The 20,385-nt window shown below is 46.2% G+C and overlaps 1 pseudogene; it reads left to right on the top strand.

Moving 5' to 3' along the window:
- The window catches only part of LOC142599182 (geranylgeranyl transferase type-1 subunit beta-like), an 84,571-nt pseudogene that overhangs the window by 25,478 nt on the left and 38,708 nt on the right, over nucleotides 1-20,385 (top strand).

Here is a 20,385-nt window from a genome sequence, read left to right as displayed (position 1 = left end):
TTTGGAGTCGGGGATACAGAGGATCCGAGGCCTGCTATACTTCAACTGAAAAGGAGATATTGGCAGCATATGAAGGGGTTCGAGCTGCTTCAGAGGTGATTGGTACTGAAGCACAGCTCCTCCTGGCACCCCAACTGCTGGTGCTGGGCTGGATGTTCAAAGGGAGAGCCTCCTCTACACATCATGCTACTGATGCTACGTGGAGGAAGCGGGTCACACCGATCACACAGCAGGCTCAAATACGAAACCCCAATCGTCCAGGAATTCTGGAACTGATCATTGACTGGCCAGAAGGCAAAAGATTTTGGAATGTCGCCAGAGGAGGATTTGACGCGCGCTGAAGAAGACCCACCATATAATAAACTGCCAGAAAATGAGAAGCCATGAGAAGCTGCTGAAGGAGAAGGTGAATTGAGCCAGTTTACAGAATTGAAAGCCATCCAGCTGGCTTTAGATATTGCTGAAAGAGAAAAGTGGCCGATGCTGTACCTCTATACTGACTCATGGATGGTGGCCAATGCCCTGTGGGGGTGGTTACAGCAGTGGAAGCAGAGCAACTGGCAGCACAGAGGCAAACCCATCTGGGTTGCCCCACTGTGGCAAGATATTGCTGCCCGGCTAGAGAAGCTGGTTGTAAAGGTACGTCCTGTAGATGCCCACATACCCAAGAGTCAGGCCACTGAGGAACATCAGAACAACCAGCAGGTGGATCAGGCTGCCAAGATTGAAGTGGCTCAGGTGGATTTGGACTGGCAGCATAAGGGTGAATTATTTCTAGCTCGGTGGGCCCATGACACCTCAGGCCATCAAGGAAGAGATGCGACATAGAGATGGGCCCATGATCGAGGGATGGACTTGACCATGGACGCCGTCTCACAGGTCATCCATGAATGTGAAACGTGCGCCACAATCAAGCCAAGCAGGTAATGCCTCTGTGGTATGGAGGACGATGGCTGAAATATCAATATGGGGAGGCCTGGCAGATTGACTACATCACACTCCCACAAACCTGCCAAGGCAAGCGTTACGTTCTTACAACGGTGGAAGCAACCACCGGATGACTGGAAACACACCCTGTGTCCCATGCAACTGCCTGGAACGCTATCCTCAGTCTTGAAAAGCAAGCCCTGTGGTGACATGGCACCCCAGAAAGAATTGAGTCAGGCAATGGGACTCATTTGTGGAACAACCTCATAGACACCTGGGCCAAAGAGCATGGTATTGAGTGGGTGTATCACATCCCCTACCATGCACCAGCCTCTGGGAAAATGGAAAGGTGCAATGGACTGCTAAAAACTACCCTGAGAGCAATGGGTGGTGGGACCCTCAAACACTGGGATACACATCTAGCAAAGGCCACCTGGTTAGTTAACACTAGGGGATGTGCCAATCGAGCTGGCCCTGCCCAATCAAAATTTCCACGCCCAGTAGAAGGGGATAAAGTTCCTGTAGTGCACATGAAAAATATGTTGGGTAAAACAGTTTGGGTTAGCCCTGCTTCAGGCAAAGGCAAGCCCATCTGCGGGATTGCTTTTGCTCAGGGACCAGGGTGCACTTGGCGGGTGATGAGAAAGGATGGGGAAGTCTGGTGTGTACCGCAAGGGGATTTGATTTTGGGTGAGAATAGCCAATAAATTAAATTGTATGATGTTAATTGCTTTATGCTGTATCAATGGTATGACCATAAGAATCACCCAAAACTAATATGAAGGATGGACTTTGAAACTGAACAAAGTGCCACGATGATGGAACTAGAACTGACTCTAGCAACTGATGCCCGGGAACTTCATTGAAAATCACATCTTTGACATCCAGACTGCGAGCATGGACCATGCCAGATACACCATCATCAAACTTCAGATGCAGCATGCGACAATCCAGCAGCACGCACCATTGCTCCTGCCCTGAGAGAGACTATAATGGCAGATGGAACCCAAAGCCATGGACTAAATGAATTCGATGGACATTATAGAGCGATGGCCCATAGACTCAGGGAATGATATCCGTGAATACTCTGGGCATGATGTAGATGGTATAGAATAAGGGATGGATAATATCCTTGTTTTGGCTAGGATAGAGTTAATTTTGACAAGGAGCCAGGACAGGTGAGGTAAGCTGGCCAGGGGGTGATTCCATACCATGTGATGTCATGCTCAGTATAAAAGGGGGCTAGTCGGGGAGTGGTGTGTTCGGTTTTGCCCCGGGACGGACTGAGTGTACGTAAGTCACCGTGATTGGATTGGTAAATTGTTTTCTGTTATCACCCATTGTGGCTATCTGTTATCACTACTGTTGTTGATTGTTTCCCTCTCCCTTGCTGTCCCAGTAAACTGCCCTTAACCCAAGCCATGAGGATTTGCTTTTGTTTTTCCCTTCTCCTCCCCATCCCACCGGGGGAGGGGTGAAAAAGTGCTGGAGTGGCAATCAGCTCCCAGCTGCGGCTAAACCACCTCACTCAAAAACATAGAAAGAAAGAAATTCTTCTGTTTTCTGTAACGTTCCTCACAACAACAAAAATTGGTCAAGAATCCCAAAGTTTTCTATGAGCAGGTTTTTAAAAAATTATACCATTATAATTATAAGACCAAATTGTTATTGAGAGTTTGTCTTTGAACTCAAAAGATGTTTGGACTACTCTGAATTTTACTTTATCTAACCTGAATAATCTGGAGTTTCAGCCTCCCAGAACTTCTTGAGTGTCACATTCTGAAATTCTTTAAGGCCCTGAATGTGCCTCACAACCCTCGGCTCTGCAGAAGGAAAAGTGATGTTTCTAGAAGATAACTAATAATATTGCAAGGGTCATGGTTCAGTAAATCTCAACTCATTTATATTTTCAATTTAAGTAAGCCTGTATACCAGTTAAATGCAGGGAAAGCACCTAACTTTGGGAACACCTTGGCCATGAAAGACTCATTTGCTAAATCAGTGCTAAGCTACTGCACTTAATTCCTCTGGTTTTTTTATGGAGTGAGACTGAAAGCAAAAAATGATGGTATTTAGGAATTTTGCTGCATAACTAGTTGGCTTTGTGTTGATTTGAAGTTGGTTCTTCAGCAGAGTATTTCTTAGTACATGTTTTTTCTGAAACCCTTAGTTCTTAAATCCAAAAATTCTTGTATATAATTGTAGTGGAGACAGGTCATGGGTTTCAGAACTTTTGCAATTTGCTGTGATGCTTTTCTAAAGCCTGATTTCTTGTGTTTGTGAGAAACTCAGCTTTCATTAAATAAATAAACAAAGCTCCTGGCCATCTTGAGTGTAAGGAGAAAAAAATAAATTAAAAAAATTTTTAAAAAACAGGGTGGATCCTCTGCTGAGGACGGAAGCAGCATCCCCAGGTTTGCAGAGATGTTGTGCATTAGTGGAAGGGGGAGCAGGACTTGTTGTTCAGAGGTTGGGGATTGCTCTCTGGAAATAATGAATTGGGTTTTCTGGATTGTCTTGAAGTGCAACAGCTCCCAGAGGAGAGATGGTTCCTCAGGTCCCCTCCAGAGTGGGCTTTTTCTATAGCCTCCCTGACAAAGCTATCCATAGGGATTGAGGGAGGTATGGCTCAGCTGTCAGCCAGGGTAACATGCAGAATGTACCCATAGCCCATGGAGGGGAAAGCTACTGTGTTGGTAATGTCCTTTCTAGGATCTGTCTGGCAGTTGATAGGCAGAAGACATTCAATGCATTTAAACATTGACACCTTAGAGACAAAACTGCCTTTTTTACCTCCATTGGTAGCAACACAGATGTAATGGAGATGTAGGAAGGGCAAAGATCTTGGCAGTCTCCTAATCTCCCTGGTCCTCGTAGGATCCAGGTGCTCCTGCTGAAATGAGATCAAGACTTGCGCATTGTTTCTTTGCAGTGGTTGTGCTTTAGGGAAAACTCATTTCATGTGAAGACTGGTAACTCCTTAGGACTTGAGTGGGGCTTGGAGCTATTTCTTAACCAATTCTTTTACCTGCAAGTATTGGTATCATTAATTCACAAAATACATGGGAAATCTGTTGTTACTTATAGCTAGAGCATGATGGATCGTGGAGTCCTGCCAAATGTAGGTGCATGCAATCTGGCAACGAGTCTCTGTGGTGTGAAAAGGAACATGCAAGATTTTCCAGGGAATATTTGGGGAGTGATTGAGCGGGAGGTTTGACTGAGGTTGCAAACACCTGAGGTCCTGTTGCATCTGCCCAGAGTGAGTGATTCCAACGTCAGTGACTTGGAGAAGTATTTCACCAAATTCCTTCAGCTGAGCTCGCAGAGGTGAGTTTGCAGAGGTGAAAGCCATCCAGCTGGCTTTAGATATTGCTGAAAGAGAAAAGTGGCCGATGCTCTACCTCTATACTGACTCATGGATGGTGGTCAATGCCCTGTGGGGGTGGTTACAGCAGTGGAAGCAGAGCAACTGGCAGCACAGAGGCAAACCCATCTGGGCGGCCCCATTGTGGCAACATATTTTGACTGATATAATCAATCTGGCAGGCCTCCCCATATGTATATTTTAGCCATCGTCCTCCATAGCATAGATGCTTTAACCACTTGGCTTGTTTAATCGCAGCACATGTTTCACATTTATGGATAACCTGTGCAATAGCATCCATGGTCAAGTCCACCCCTCGATCACGAGCCCATCTATATGTTGCATCCCTTCTTTGATAACCTGAGGTGTCATGAGCCCACCGAGCTATAAATAATTCACCCTTATGTTGCCAGTCCAGATCTACCTGAGCCACTTCAATCTTAGCAGCCTGATCCACCTGCTGGTTGTTTTGATGTTCCTCAGTGGTACGAGTCTTGGGTGCGTGGGCATCTACGTTACGTACTTTCACAACCGGTTTCTCTAGCTGGGCAGAAATATCTTGCCACAGTGTGGCAGCCCAGATGAGTTTACCTCTATGCAAAACACAGCACTATACCAGCTACTAGAAAGAAAATTAACTCTATCATCTCAGCCGAAACCAGGACAGATAGGCAGATTCAACTGGCAAAATGTACATTCAGCTAATTTTAATCTGAGTCAGAACTTCCAAGGTACCATTGCATGAACATTTTCCTACCTCAGTGCTGCTGTTTTGGTGCTTTTTCAGTGCAACTGATGCAACTGTTTGAGGGGCCTATGCCATAAGCCAGTTATAAAAACAACCCCCCCCAACTGTGAGGTTGGTTTACTGTGTAGCCTTATAAACAGTTACAATAGCACAAATTTAATGAAGGAAATGAGCTACGAGCAAGAAAGAATTTCAACATGTGTGGTAGGTTGACCCCAACCAGCAGCCAAACACCTACCCTGCCTTTTGCTCACTCCCCTCTCCGGGGGGATCGGGAGAAAAATGGAAGGCGAATAGACTTGTGGATCAAGATAATGACAGTTTAATAAGAAAAGCAAAAGCTATGCGCACAAGCAAAGCAAAAAGGGAAATTAATTCCCTGCTTCCCATCGGCAGGCAGATGTCCAGCCACTTCCTGGGAAGTAGGGCCTCAGCACACGTAAGGGTTGCTTGGGAAGACAAATGCCATAACCACAAATGTCCCTGCATCTTTTTCCATTCCCTGAGCTTTTATTGCTGAATGCAGCATCATATGGTATGGAATATCCCTTTGTTCAGTTTGGGTCAGCTAGCCTTGCAGTGTCACCTCCCAACCTCTTGTCCACCCCCAGCATACTGGTCTTTGGGGGTGGTGGGAGAGAAGGCCTTGACTGTGCACGCACTGTTCAGCAGTAGCCGAAACACTAGTGTGTTATCAACACTGTTTTAGCCACAATTGCAAAACACAGCACCATATGGACTGCTATGAAGAAAGTTAACTTCATAACTTCATCTCAGCCAGACCCAGTACAGCATGCTAGCTACTACAGACTTCACTTCCCATGTTGGATACTTAGATTTGACTTGCTTGTTTTTAGATGTTTAATTACATTATTCATCTAGACTCCTTTGTATCCAATGACAAGAAATAAGTACCTCTATATGGTAATTCATCCTGTGTGCCTATTGATACATTGATTGGTTATAAAGGAAGCCTTGCTATTTGACGCCTAACTTCTAAGCATGTGAAATTGGATTTAGGACACAATGAAAGGCAGCTTACTTCAGTTCAGAGTTACCTTGCACTTACTGCATATTGATAAGATTGTTCATGTAAGGATTCATTACAGACCTAGTGTTCCATATGTTAATAACCTAACTTGCCTTGTACTGTCTTTTTCAGGTAAGCAGGCTCTTAGGTTAATGTCTGAATTGAAATCTCATTACTATATAAAAGAAGGGATGGCTTATATTAAGAGCCTCGTTGAGATGGAGAAATACTTAAAGTATAAAGAACATAATTTTGTCCAGTATATAAATTTCATGCTTTCTGAGCTAGGCTCAATATGATGTACCACTCTCAAAGGCTGAGAATCCATAGATATTTCTGTTTCTTCAACCATTTGTTAATCTCCCAATGATATTTATGGTGGGAAGTGTAAGTCTTATCTTTTTTTTTTTAGGTTGACAATTGCATTTTTCGCACTCTCTGGTCTGGATATGTTGGATTCCTTAGATGTGGTGAACAAAGATGATATAATAGAATGGATTTATTCCCTGCAAGTCCTTCCCACAGAAGACAGTGAGTGAGTTTTTAGTTTGTTCTTTTTTATTTTTTAATTAATTTTAACATCTTTACTTTTGCTTTCTACTTGGAGAATAGTGTATTGCTCTTAGTTTTTATAAAATACAAGCTTGATGTTCCTGTGGTGGTTGTCCTGATAATTTCTGGTAGCAGCATGTCTAGCAATTCCTAGAAATATACCCCTCTAAAGAAATAAGGCTAGAAGTTATTAGTTTAGCTTTTTTATGTGTTCAAGGTGAAGCTATGAAATTAATTTGAAGACAAGACAACATAAAATACTAAAGAAATTCCACTTTTCAGCATCTTTTCAGAGAATTTTTCACCTGTTTCTAAAAGAAATGCATATGCCATACAGATATTACAAATCTATTAATGATTATATTGACTTCTGCTAATTGTAGCTATGCCAGGAGCTATAAGCGCAGCTGTGACTTTTGGAAAAAGGGAGGTGTAAGGTTAAGAAGCAAAAGGGGTAAACACAGTTCCCACTTTACAAAGAACAAATTATTCTTTGATCTGTGAAGGTTAAATTTACCTAACATTTTTAGAAGGAGTAATACTGTTGCTCCATCCCAGCTGTCCTCAGATTGGAAGGTTCATAGTAGATTCAGGTTAGGGAGGGAGCACACAAGAAGTGGCCCTCTCCAGGTAACTTGACAGAAGTGGAGGGAGGTGTTATTTCTCTGGGCTAGTTGGTATTGGTGTTTTTTCTGTGGCGGCTCAGGCGAGTGGTTAATAGCAATAGAAGGAGTGGAAGTGAGGGAGACGTGGATGAGGCACTGCCATTTTAAGAAGTGAGGTGCTGGCATGTTAAGTCCTGGTGTGGGGATGGCTCCAGGCTTGTCTTTAGAGAAGAGGTAATTCTAGGTGCCTGTCTATAAAATCACGAACATGTGAAGTACCTCATATGTTGGATGGTTGTAGAAATAAAATTGTGTATTTCCTTATAATATTTAGTCTAATCCTATACCACAAATTAGGTGTCTTCCTGTATTGGATTTGCATGGCAAGGTTTTGGTAGTGAGGGGGGGGAGGCTACAGGGGTGGCTTCTGTGAGAAGCTGATAGAAGCTTCCCCTGTGTCTGATAGAGCCAATGCCAATGCTCCAAGATGGACCCACTGCTGGCCAAGGCTGAGCCAATCAGCACCTCTGTGATAACATATTTAAGAAGGGGAAAAAACAAGTTAGAGGGAGCTTTTGCAGCCAGAGAGAGGAGTGAGAAGATGTGAGAAACTCTGCAGACACCAAGGTCAGTGCAGAAGGAGGGGGAGGAGGTGCTCCAGGCACCAAAACAGAGATCCCCCTGCAGCCCGTGGTGAAGACCATGGTGAAGCAGGCTGTCCCCCTGCAGCCCATGGAGGAAGGATGAGGGGGTGTAGAGATTCCACCTGCAGCCCATGGAGGACCCCATGCTGGAGCAGGTGGAGGCACCTGAAGGAGGCTGTGGCCCCGTGGGAAGCCCGTGCTGGAGCAAGCTCCTGGCAGCACCTGTGGACCCGTGGAGAGAGGAGCCCACGCCAGAGCAGGTTTGCTGGCAGGACTTGTGACCCTGTAGAAGGGACCCACGCTGGAGCAGTCTGGTCCTGAAGGCCTGCACCCCGTGGGAGAGACCCATGCTGGAGCAGTTCGTGAAGAACTGTAGCCTGTGGGAAGGACTCATGTTGGAGAAGTTCGTGGAGGACTGTCTCCCGTGAGAGGGACTCCATGCTGGAGCAGGGGAATGATGAGAGGAGTCCTCCCCCTGAGGATGACGAAGCAGCAGAAACAATGTGTGATGAACTGACTGTAACCCCCATCCACCGTCCCCCTGTGCCGTTGAGGGGGGGCGGAGGTTGAAGCCGGGAGTGAGGTTAAGCCCGGGAAGAAGGGAGGGGTGGGAGGATGTGTTTTAAGATTTAATTTTATTTCTCATTCCTCTACTCTCTTTTGCTTGGTAATAACTTAGATGAATTTCCTCTCTAAGTCGAGTCTGTTTTGCCTATGACGATAATTGGTGAGTAATCTCTCCCTGTCCTTATCTCGACCCACAAGCCTTTGATTATACCTTTTCTCCCCTGTCTAGTGAAGGAGGGGGAGTGATAGAATGGCTCTGGTGGGCACCTGGCCTCCAGCCAGGGTCAATCCACCGCACTTCCCTAAAGCACTTTTATGAAATAAAAAAAGTTTTATGAAGTGAACGTATGGAAGTCAAGATTGCTGATGCTTGATTTTTACAGTAATAAAAAGAACCCGTTTCTTTTTCTGGCAACTTAGAAACCATCAGATCTGTTCCAGACATTAGCTCTAATAGATTTTCTTTTCTTGTGCTGTATTTCAGGACTGATTACAGAAAATTAAGAGTTTTGGATCACATAATTGTTCCTACAAGTCTTTTATTTATGGGAAGGTTCCTGTCACTTAGCACTGAGAAAATTTTCCAGGGTGTACATGCTTTTTTTTCAGGAGTTGCATACTTTCTGATCTCTATCCCTGTCTTCAGGAGTATATTCTGAAAGAACAGCCAACTTTGCAAGAAGAGAGATTAGAATAGGCTTTTTTTTGTTGTTTCTTTGATAGTATGCTGTAATTCTCATTGTGTCCTGTCACCCCATCTCCCAGCCAATATTTGGGATAGTCACATCATTATCAAGGGCCTTCTAGGAGCGATGGTATAAATCTCAGCATGCAGCAGAGGCTAAAGATCCAGGACACAGCTAGGATGTGCTGTCTTTTTTTGTTGTTGCTTTGTTTTTTGTTTTCTTGGCTCTCATCCTATCATAAAATTACAGGACAGTAGTTTTAGGGAGGATGCCTATGGCAGTGCATTCTATGCTTATAAATAATAAATCTCTCATTTCTCTAGCAGACCAACCTTCACTCCAATCCTGTATCTTGATATCACATCATAAGAACTCCGGTTTTGTTAAGCTATCTTCCTTTTGGTATTAACACTACTCTTTATCTAGTCCCTTGACCCATAAAATTTCAGCATTATTTTATTCCATTTTACTTCATCTGATGGACAATAGATGAATTAAAATGTAAATTATACCAACAGCAACAAATTTGATGCTGGATGATTAAATGTTCAGAATGGAGTGCACAACCTCCTTTAATGTCTACTTTCAATAAAATGCACTGACTTTCTGTTTTTTAATTCTGGATGTGTGCAATATTTGCTATATGGCAGTCTCCCACCAGTAGAGCTCTGACTCTCTTTTTGCCTGTTTAAAGAAGTAGCTAAACTGTGGTAGGCTGCAGCACTTGAGGCTTTTGGTTTCAACATGTTTGTACATATCTAGTTAAAGGGAATACTTGCTAGCTTCATGCATCAGAATCTTTCCTGGAAAAAATCTGACTCTACTTTTAAAGAAATATATTATTGAAACTTCTTTGACATGCATGCTGATATATCCCTCTTTCTGGGGAAAATTGATTTTTAAGCATCTAAATTCTAACACTGATGTAATTTGTAGTTTCTAGAATAAGGAAATTCCAATAATCTTGCCTTAAGTAACTGTATTGCATTTGATATGTCTTCATTACTTTTGGTTATGCCATTGAAAACCAATGGAGTTCTATTTTAAATTGGAATATGTTTTTAGCTCATCTTGGTTCTTTGGTTTCATCACTGGATGAATTCCTAAAAGGATCAAAAAGAGAATTCCTGTAATTCTTTTTGGAAAATTTTCTCCACTGTTCATGTTACTCTCTCCAAAGTTTCCATATCAATAGTACTTCACTTGTTTATTAGGCACTTTTAAAGGTGGCAAGTTCAAATTATTTTGAGAACTACTGCTACTTTACAGTGGGCTTCCAATGAATGGGAGACAGAATAGTCGATACTCTACAAACTTAATTTCTGTTTACTTTTACCAGTAACTATTGTAGTAGGGTATTATAGAACCTGGTAGAAAATTCAGATTTTGAATTTTTAGAATACTTATTTGTTATAATCTCAAAATATACTTTGATAGTATTAAGTAATATGTTTGTATATATTAATATGGGAAGATCTTGGTCTAGCTCAGTAAGAAAGCACGCACACACACACTTTGTGAACCTAATTGAAATGCACTAAAGGAATCTAAAGCTTAAGGTCCATCAGGATAGACTATATTCTTCTGTGGTTTTACTGTAAATGTGAAATATAGGAGATTCAAAAAAGTAATACCATAATTAATTTCAGCTCAAGTGTTTTAGAGCCTGACTCAATACCTGTTGTAATTTGGAGAGAATGGCATGTCACACATCAGCTGACTCTCACACAATCCTAACGGTCTTAACTGGATGCTTGATTTCCTTGGTGACTTCTACTTATTTGAAAGGACTCTGTCTTCTATAACTTTTGCAAAATAATTTGGTTTTTACTTCCATAGCTTTTGGCCATTGCTACCTTTCCTTCATATTTAGTAAAAGCTCTGCCTCGTTACATGGCCAATAGCATGTGTTTGTTTTGAAATTTGTGACTGAGGAATGATCTGGCATGGAGGGCAAGAAGGCCCAACTACAAGAAGGGGTTAAACTGGCTGGAAGTAGGAATGCCAGAGACAGAATGACTCCTTGCAAGGGAGTGAAGTTTCCCTGGGTGATGAGATAAGAAACAGCCTCAGCATTGTCTTGTAGCCATCCTGGAATGCCAGTGCTCAGGGGCCACCTTTGGCCAGCGGAGCTGGGCTAGGGGATGGACTTGGGCTGAGGTGCCCCATGCAACCACTCAGGGATTGGTGTTGGTGCAAGGGTATATATGGAATCAGCTCATGACACATCTTTGCAGACTCCTTGTAGAAACGCTTATGGTGGTAGGACTCTGCCCAATGCATTGTCCATTGTTTTGTTCTTTTACATTTAAGCACAAGTGTGCGTTTAATGCTCCTCGAGGGGTACCATAAAAATTCCCCTACGAGTATTCATTGTTGTAAGACCAAATCATAGAATCATAGAATGGTTTGGGTTGGAAGGGACCTTAAAGATCATGTAGTTCCAACACCCCTGCTGTGGGCAGGGACACCCTTCCACTAGACCACGTTGCCCAAAGCCTCATCCAACCTGGTCTTAAACACTTCCAGGGATGGTGTCTCCACAAGCTCTCTGGGCAACCTGTTCCAGTACCTCACCACTCTCACAGTAAAGAATTTCTTCCTAACATCTAATCTAAATCGACCCTCCTTCAGCTTGAACCCATTACCCCTTGTCCTGTCACTACACTCCCTGATAAACAGTCCCTCCCCAGCTTTCCTGTAGGCCACCTTCAGGTGCTGGTAAGCCAGAATTAGATCTCCCCGGAGGCCTTCTCTTCTCCAGGCTGAACAATCCCAACTCTCTCTCAGCCTGTCCTCATAGGAGGGGTGCTCCAGCCCTCTGATCAGCTTCATGGCCCTCCTCTGGACTCTCTCCACCAGCTCCATGTCTCTCTTGTACTGGGGCCCCAGAGCTGGATGCAGTACTCCAGGTGGGGTCTCACGAGAGCGGAGTAGAGGGGCAGAATCACCTCCCTCGACCTGCTGGTCACACTTCTTGTGATGCAGCCCAGGACACAGTTGGCTTTCTGGGCTGCAAATGCACATTACCGGCTCGCTGAGCTTCTCGTCAATCAATACCCCCAAGTCCTTCTCCTCAGGGCTGCTTTCAATCCATTCTCCGCCCAGCCTATAGTTGTGCTTGGGATTGTGCCCCGACCCACGTGCAGGACCTTGCACTTGGCCTTGTTGACCTTCATGCGATTTGCACGGGCCCACCTCTCCAGCCTGTCAAGGTCCCTCTGGACGGCATCCATTCCCTCCAGTGTGTCGACCACACCACACAGCTTGGTGTTGTCGGCAAACTTGCCGACAAATATGATGGAGAGTGGCCTGGCCACTTCATCCGCCAGTTCCCTCAGGACCCCCGGATGCAACTCATCAGGTCCCATGGACTTGTGCGCCTTCAGGTTCCTTAGATATTCTCGTACCTGATCTTCTCCTACAGTGGGCAATTCTGCATTCTCCCAGTCCCTGCCTTTGCCTTCTGTGACCTGGGCAGTGTGGCTCAAGCACTTGCCAGTGAAGACTGAGCCATTGAGTACCTCAGCCTTCTCCATATCCTGGGTAACCAGGTCACCCGTTTCATTCTGGAGGGGACCCACATTTTCCCCTCGTCTTCCTTTTATCACCGACATACCTATAGAAGCTTTTCTTGTTGTCCTTGACATCCCCGGCCAGATTTAATTCTATCAGGGCTTTGGCTTTCCTAACCTGATCCCTGGCTGCTCGGACAGTTTCTCTGTATTCCTCCCAGGCTACCTGCCCTTGCTTCCACCCTCTGAAGGCTTCCTTTTTGTGTTTGACTTTGTCCAGGAGCTCCTTGTTCATCCACGGGGGCCTCTTGGAGTTTTTGCTTGACTTCCTCTTTGTTGGGATGCATCGCTCCTGAGCTTGGAGGAGGTGACCCTTGAATACTAGCCAGCTGTCTTGGGCCCCTCTTCCTTCCAGGGCTTTGTCCCATGGTACTATACCAAGGAGGTCCCTGAAGAGGCCAAAGTCTGCTCTCCTGAAGTCCAGGGTAGTGAGCTTGCTGCATGCCCTCCTCGCTGCCCTGAGGATCCTGAATTCCACCATTTCGTGGTCACTGCAGCCAAGGCTGCCCTTGAGCTTGACATCCCCTACCAGGCCCTCCTTATTGGTGAGAACAAGGTCCAGCATGGCATCTCTCCTCGTGGGCTCCTCTATCACTTGGAGGAGATAGTTGTCATCAACACATTCCAGGAACTTCCTGGATTGCTTGTGCTCTGCTGTGTTGTCCCTCCAGCAGATGTCAGGGTGGTTGAAGTCCCCCATAAGGACCAGGGCTTGTGAGCGTGAGGATGCTCCTATCTGCCTATAGAGGGCTTCATCTGCTCAGTCCCCCTGGTCAGGTGGCCTGTAGCAGACCCCCACTATGATGTCCCCTGCCCCAGCCCTCCCTTTAATCCTGACCCAACTGTGTTTCCTTTTAAGAAGGACATTGAAATTTTGAAAAAGCCTCCTTTCTTTTTTTCATTAGGAGGAGGGCTGTGCTCTTTTACAAGCCCTATGAGAAATAATATGTTTGGAATAAGACATATTTCTTAGTGTTAGTGAAATTAGGAAAGGATTGACAAAAGACCCAGTTTCAATTCCTTGGTCTTCAGATTCTTGTCATGTTATAGCTTTACTGTTTGCCCTTTCATAAAGCAGCTCCTAGACAGAATTTCAAATTGATTATAAGTATCTTAAACTGCAACCTTTAGCAATGTGATAAAGAGGTATCTCAGTTGTTCCTTGCAGGTCACATGTAAAATCACTTCAGTACTTTTAAAAGATTGTGAATGCAGAGCTCTGGGCTGAAGTAATGTAATAACAGACCTACAGTGGATGTAGGTTCCTTGGCCATATTCATCTGCCATCCTCCCCTATAGAAACACTGGCACTTTTTTGACCCTGCTGGGAGCTGGTTTAGCTTGCTGAAGTGACAGAAAAGTGTGTATTTATTTATCTGTCAGAAAGGTTAGCTTTGTGCTGCCTTTGTTGGCTGTCACCAATCACCTCCTTGTTTTCCATGTGCCTGAGCATAGTTTCCAGGAGGATCTGCTCCATGATCTTGCCAGGCACAGAGATGAGACTGACCGGCCTGTAGTTCCCCAGGTCTTCCTTTTTACCCTTCTTAAATGTTTCCCCTTTTCCAGTGAGTGGGAACTTCGCCGGACTGCCAGGACTTCTCAAATATGATGGAGAGTGGCTTAGCCACTTCATCCGCCAGTTCTCTCAGGACCCCCGGATGCAACTCATCAGGTCTCATGGACTCGTGCACCTTCAGGTTCCTTAGATATTCTCGAACCTGATCTTCTCCTACAGTGGGCAATTCTGCATTCTCCCAGTCCCTGCCTTTGCCTTCTGTGACCTGGGCAGTGTGGCTCAAGCACTTGCCGGTGAAGACTCAGGCAAGAAAGTCATTGAGTACCTCAGCCTTCCCCATCTACTGGGTAACCAGGTCTGCTGTTTCATTCCGGAGGGGACCCACATTTTCCCCTCGTCTTCCTTTTATCACCGACATACCTATAGAAGCTTTTCTTGTTGTCCTTGACATCCCCGGCCAGATTTAATTCTATCAGGGCTTTGGCTTTCCTAACCTGATCCCTGGCTGCTCGGACAGTTTCTCTGTATTCCTCCCAGGCTACCTGCCCTTGCTTCCACCCTCTCTAGGCTTCCTTTTTGTGTTTGACTTTGCCCAGGAGCTCCTTGTTCATCCACGGGGGCCTCTTGGTGTTTTTGCTTGACTTCCTCTTTGTTGGGATGCATCGCTCCTGAGCTTGGAGGAGGTGACCCTTGAATATTAGCCAGCTGTCTTGGGCCCCTCTTCCTTCCAGGGCTTTGTCCCATGGTACTATACCAAGGAGGTCCCTGAAGAGGCCAAAGTCTGCTCTCCTGAAGTCCAGGGTAGCGAGCTTGTTGTACGCCCTCCTCGCTGCCCTGAGGATCTTGAATTCCACCATTTCGTGGTCATTGCAGCCAAGGCTGCCCTTGAGCTTGGCATCCCCTACCAGGCCCTCCTTGTTGGTGAGAACAAGGTCCAGCAAGGCACTTCTCCTTGTTGCTCCTCTGTCACTTGGAGAAGGAAGTGATCATCAATGCATTCCAGGAACTTCCTGGATTGCTTGTGCCCTGCTGTGTTGCCCGTCCAACAGATATTGGGGTGGTTGAAGTCCCCCATGAGGACCAGGGCTTGTGAACGTGAGGCTGCTCCTATCTGCCTATAGAGGGCCTCATACGCTCGGTCCCCCTGGTCAGGTGGCCTGTAGCAGACCCCCACTACAATGTCCCCTGCCCCAGCCCTCCCTTTAATCCTGACCCATAAGCTCCTGGTCAGCTCCTCCTCCATCCCCAGGTGGAGGTCCATGCACTCCAGCTGGTCATTGACATAGAGGGCGACACCCCCTCCTGGTCTCCCCTGCCTGTCCTTCCTAAAGAGCCTGTATCGAGCCATCCCACCACGTTTCCGTGATGCCAATAAGATCACAGCACTGCAGGTGTGCACATGTCTCTAACTCCTCTTGTTTGTTCCCCATGCTACATGCATTTGCATAGAGGCATTTCAACTGGGCCCCCAATGAGGCTGACTGGCTGGGGTGGCTGGAATTCCTTTGATGTATTTTCCCAGTGTTTCCCTGCTGGTTCCTATTGCCTCAGGAGCCCCTGGCTCATCTCCGCTAGTCTTCACGTGTGCTGCAGTGTGTCCAACAGGTCTCTGAGCAACAGGCTGAGGGCCCTCGCTGGCACCCCGTCCCTCCAACCTTGGCATGTCATCCCACAACTTGTCGCAGGCAAGTCTGACATTACCCCCCCCTCCCCCTTCGAGCCTAGTTTAAAGCTCTGTCAATGAGCCCCGCTAGCTCCTGGGCAAAGACCCTTTTTTCCCCTTTGAGAGAGGTGAACCCCATCTGAATTCATCAAGCCTGGTGCCGTGTAGGCCATCCCATTGTCAAAAAACCCAAAATTGTGGTGGTGACACCAGCCACGGAGCCATGTGTTTATGGACTGTGTCCGTCTGTTCCTCCCAGCGTCGCTGCTCACAACTGGAAGGAGGGAGGAAAAAATAACCTGCGCTCCAGATCCTTTCAGTGACCTTCCCAAGACCCTGCAGTCTCTTTTGATTGCTTTTGCATTACGCGATACGGCTTCGTCACCACCCACACAGAGGAGCAGTAGTGGGTAGTAGTCTGAGGGCCGTACCAGGCTGGGGAGTTTCCTAGTAATGTCTTTAACACGGGCCCCAGGGAGGCAGTAGACTTCTCTAAGAGGAGGGTCTGCCCTGCATATTGGACCCTCTGTTCCCCTCAGGAGGGAGTCCCCTACAACTATAACCCGCCTTTTCTTCTTCGTGGAGGTGGTTGGTTGTGATACGGAGGGTCGGCCTTTCTGACCTTGATAATATCTCTGGTGTAGATGGACCATCATCCATGTCCTCCATTGACTGGCCTTCCACTTCCAGAGCCTCATACCTGTTGTACAGAGGCACCTGGGAGGGCGAGGTGGCCAAGGAGGAGGTTCACCTGCCACCCGGAGTGGGGACTTGCCTCCATTCACTCCTTCCTTTTAAGCTACTGCCTTCATCCTGGCAGGGGGAGGATACAGGGTCCCCTTGATCTTGTTTTTTGTCTGGTGTCTGTCCCTGTCTCAGGGAGGGCAGAGCATGGCTCCACCAGTCTATCTCTCGCTCAGCCTCCCTGATGCTCCTTAACCTTTCTACTTCCTCTTGTAGCTCTGCTACCAGGTCACACCTCACACAGCCGTTCTCACTAGTGCCATCCATTCCCAGTGACAGGCTCTGGCACTCCCTGCAGCCTGAGACCTGGGTGGCTGCGTGTTTTTGCGGGAGCTCTGTCTGGGTTGCCACATCCATTCTGGCGAGTGCAGAGGACAGAGCTTGGTGAAGGGAGGACTTGCCCTTGGTGAAGCCATGCTGGCGGTGTAGAATCAACTCCCTCTCCTCCATGTTCTTTAGCATAGCTTCTAGGAGTACCTTTTCCATGGTCTTCTCAGGCATGGAGGTGAGGCTGACAGGTTGGTAGTTCCCAGGGTCGTCCTTTCTCCCCTTTTTAAAATAGGTACAATGTTTCCCTTTTTCCTGTCACCGGGGACTTCACCTGACTGCCATGACTTTTCAAATATCATGGAGAGTGGCTTGGCAACTACATCAGCCAATTCCCTCAGGACTCTGGGATGCATCTCATCCGGTCCCATAGTCTTATGTATGTTCAGGTTCCTCAGGTGGTCACAAACCTGATCTTCTCTTACAGTGGGAGGGACTTTGCTTCCCCAGTCCCTGTCTTGTGGTCCATCCACTCAAGAGGTGTGGGAATAGAGGTTGCCAGTGAAGACTGAGGCAAAAAAATTTGTCCATTGTTACCAGTTTGCCAGTCGTGTTCATCAGGAGTTGTACGCTTTCTTTGACCTTCCTTTTTGTGCTGACATACCTATAGACGCTCTTATTATTCTTTGCGTCCCTTGCCAAGTTCAGTTCCAGCTGCGCCTTGGCCTTTCTGACCCCATCCTTACACAACTGGGCAGCATCTCTATACTCTTCCCAGGATGCCTGTCCCTGCTTCCACCGCCCGTGCATTTCGTTCTTGCCCTTTAGTTTGACCAGCAGGTCTCGACTCATCCATGCCGGTTTCTTGCCTTCCTTTCCTGATTTCTTACACCTGGTGATCAAGAGCTCTTGTGCTCTATGGAAAGTGTGGATTAGATGAGTGGACAGTAGGTGGACTGAGAACTGGCTGAATGGCAGGGCCCAGAGGGTTGTGATAAGTGGTGCAGAGTCTAGTTGGAGGCCAGTATCTAGTGGTGTGCCCCAGGGGTCAGTACTTAGTCCGGTCTTATTCAACATATTCATCAATGACCTGGACGAGGGGACAGAGCGTTCCCTCAGCAAATTTGCCGATGATCGTAAACTGGGAGGAGCGGCCGACACACCAGAAGGCTGCACTGCCATTCAGCGAGATCTGGAAAGACGAGAGAATTGGGCAAAGAGGAATCATACGAAATTCAATAAGGGCAAGTGTAGGGTCCTGCACCTAGGGAGGAACAACCCCAAGCACCAGTACAGGTTAGGGGTTGACCTGCTGGGAAGCAGCACTGCAGAGAAGGACCCGGGAGTCCTGGTTGAGAACAAGCTCTCCATGAGCCAGCAATGTGCCCTTGTGGCCAAGAAGGCCAATGGTATCCTGGGGTGCATTCAGAAGAGCGTGGCCAGCAGGTTGAGGGAGGTTATCCTCCCCCTCTACTCTGCCCTGGTGAGGCCCCATCTGGAGTACTGTGTCCAGTTCTGGGCTCCCCAGTTCAAGACAGACAGGGAACTACTGGAGAGAGTCCAGCGGAGGGCTACAAGGATGATTAGGGGACTGGAGCATCTCTCTCATGAGGAAAGGCTGAGAGAGCTGGGTCTGTTTAGCCTGGAGAAGAGAAGACTGAGAGGGGATCTTATCAATGCTTATAAATATCTAAAGGGTGGGTGTTAAGACGATGAGGCCAGACTCTTCTCTATGGTGCCCAGAGACAGGACAAGGGGCAATGGGCACAAACTGGAACACAGGAAGTTCCATCTGAACATGAGGAAAAACTTCTTTACTTTGAGGGTGACCGAGCACTGGAACAGGCTGCCCAGAGAGGCTGTAGAGTCTCCTTCTCTGGAGATATTCAAAACCCGCCTGGATGCAATCCTGTGCAACCTGCTCTAGGTGATCCTGCTTTAGCGGCAGGGTTGTACTAGATGATCTCCAGAGGTCCCTTCCAACCCCTACCATTCTGTGATTCTGTGAAAGCATCCTTAAACATCTGCCAGCTCTGTTCTACTCCCTTGTCCCTGAAGGCAGTTTCCCAGGGGGTCCTATTGACTAACTCCTTGAACAGCTGGAAGTTTGCTTTCCTAAAATTCACGGCCCTGATTTTACTCTTTGCCTGACCCATATCCCTCAGGACTGCAAACTCCACCAGTGCATGATCACTGCAGCCCAGGCTGCCTCCAATCTTGACATCACCATTTAGCTCACTTGTGTTGGTGACCAACAGGTCCAGTATCGCATCCCCTCTGGTAGGGCTGTCTATTACCTGGCTTAAGAAGTTATCCTCAATGCACTCCAGGAGTCTCCTGGGTTGCCTACAGGTCACCATGCCACTTTTCCATCAGTAGGTGGTCGAAGTCCCCCAGCAGGATGAGAGCCTGGGAGCACGATGCCTCCTGTAGCTGGAGTAAGAAGGCTTCGTCAATAGGCTCCCCTTGATCGGGCGGCCTGTAGTAGACACCAACCACAAGGTTCCCTTTGTTGCCTCAGTCTCTAATTCTTACCCATACGTTTTCAACCTGCTCATGGCTATTCTTCAGAGACAGCTCTTCACACTCTATCCATTTCTTGATGTAGAGGGTAACCCCTCCGCCTCTCATTCCTTACCTGTCCCTTCTTGAACAGCCTGTAGCCATCGATAGCCGCACTCCAGTCATGGGATTCGTCCCACCAATTTCATGCTATGTGTCAGATAAGGTGCTGATATAACAGTCTTTATTAGTCTTAGAACACATGTGTCTCAATTCTCTGTGAGGCAGGATAGCATATGAAGTAAAATGTAGTATGTAGATGGCTGTATGAGGAGTGCATTGTGTTCAGTGCTGCCTGGATGTTTTTGCCCATCACATGTGAATTCCAGTACTCTGTGTACAGTCAGTTTCTTAATGCTGCTGGTACAGTTAACACAGAGAATCAGCTTTGATTAAACTGAAACCTAATTACACAGAAAACCATTTTCTACATTCATTTATCTGATGTATGTATTTTTCAGTATAGGTCAGGTATATTGTTTTATCTTTGTACAGTCTTGTGGTTTTGGGCCTAGTTTACAGCAGTAAACTAGTTTATTATTATTGTTTATTATTATTATTATTTCTAATAATAATAATAAAGAGAGATTTTCGAATTAAGTCATTACAAAATAAGTTTATACTTTTTTTTTTTTTTTTACCATGAATACCTGCACTAGTGGAGATGCATGCTATTATGTGTTTGAAATTTTTGACGAGGACCTTAGAGTTGCATGGAACATTTTTTTGAAGAGGGAATGTTAGTGTCAGAATCCATGCAGATTACAGATTAAAGTCTTTTTTTTGTGTGTAAGAATGATACAAAGAAGCACTACAAAACCTCAAGGTTGAAGTAAAAGATACCATGAAATCAAGTAACTTCAGTGTAACGAGTTACCATTTTTCAAATGAGTTGTGATCACTGTTTGTGGTATGTAATCTTAGGTGATATG

The sequence above is a fragment of the Balearica regulorum genome, chromosome W (assembly GCF_011004875.1).
Source record: "Balearica regulorum gibbericeps isolate bBalReg1 chromosome W, bBalReg1.pri, whole genome shotgun sequence".
In the NCBI taxonomy this organism is placed as follows: domain Eukaryota; kingdom Metazoa; phylum Chordata; class Aves; order Gruiformes; family Gruidae; genus Balearica; species Balearica regulorum.
Note: the sequence above shows the minus strand (reverse complement) of the source record. Positions and strands in the feature narration are given on the sequence as shown.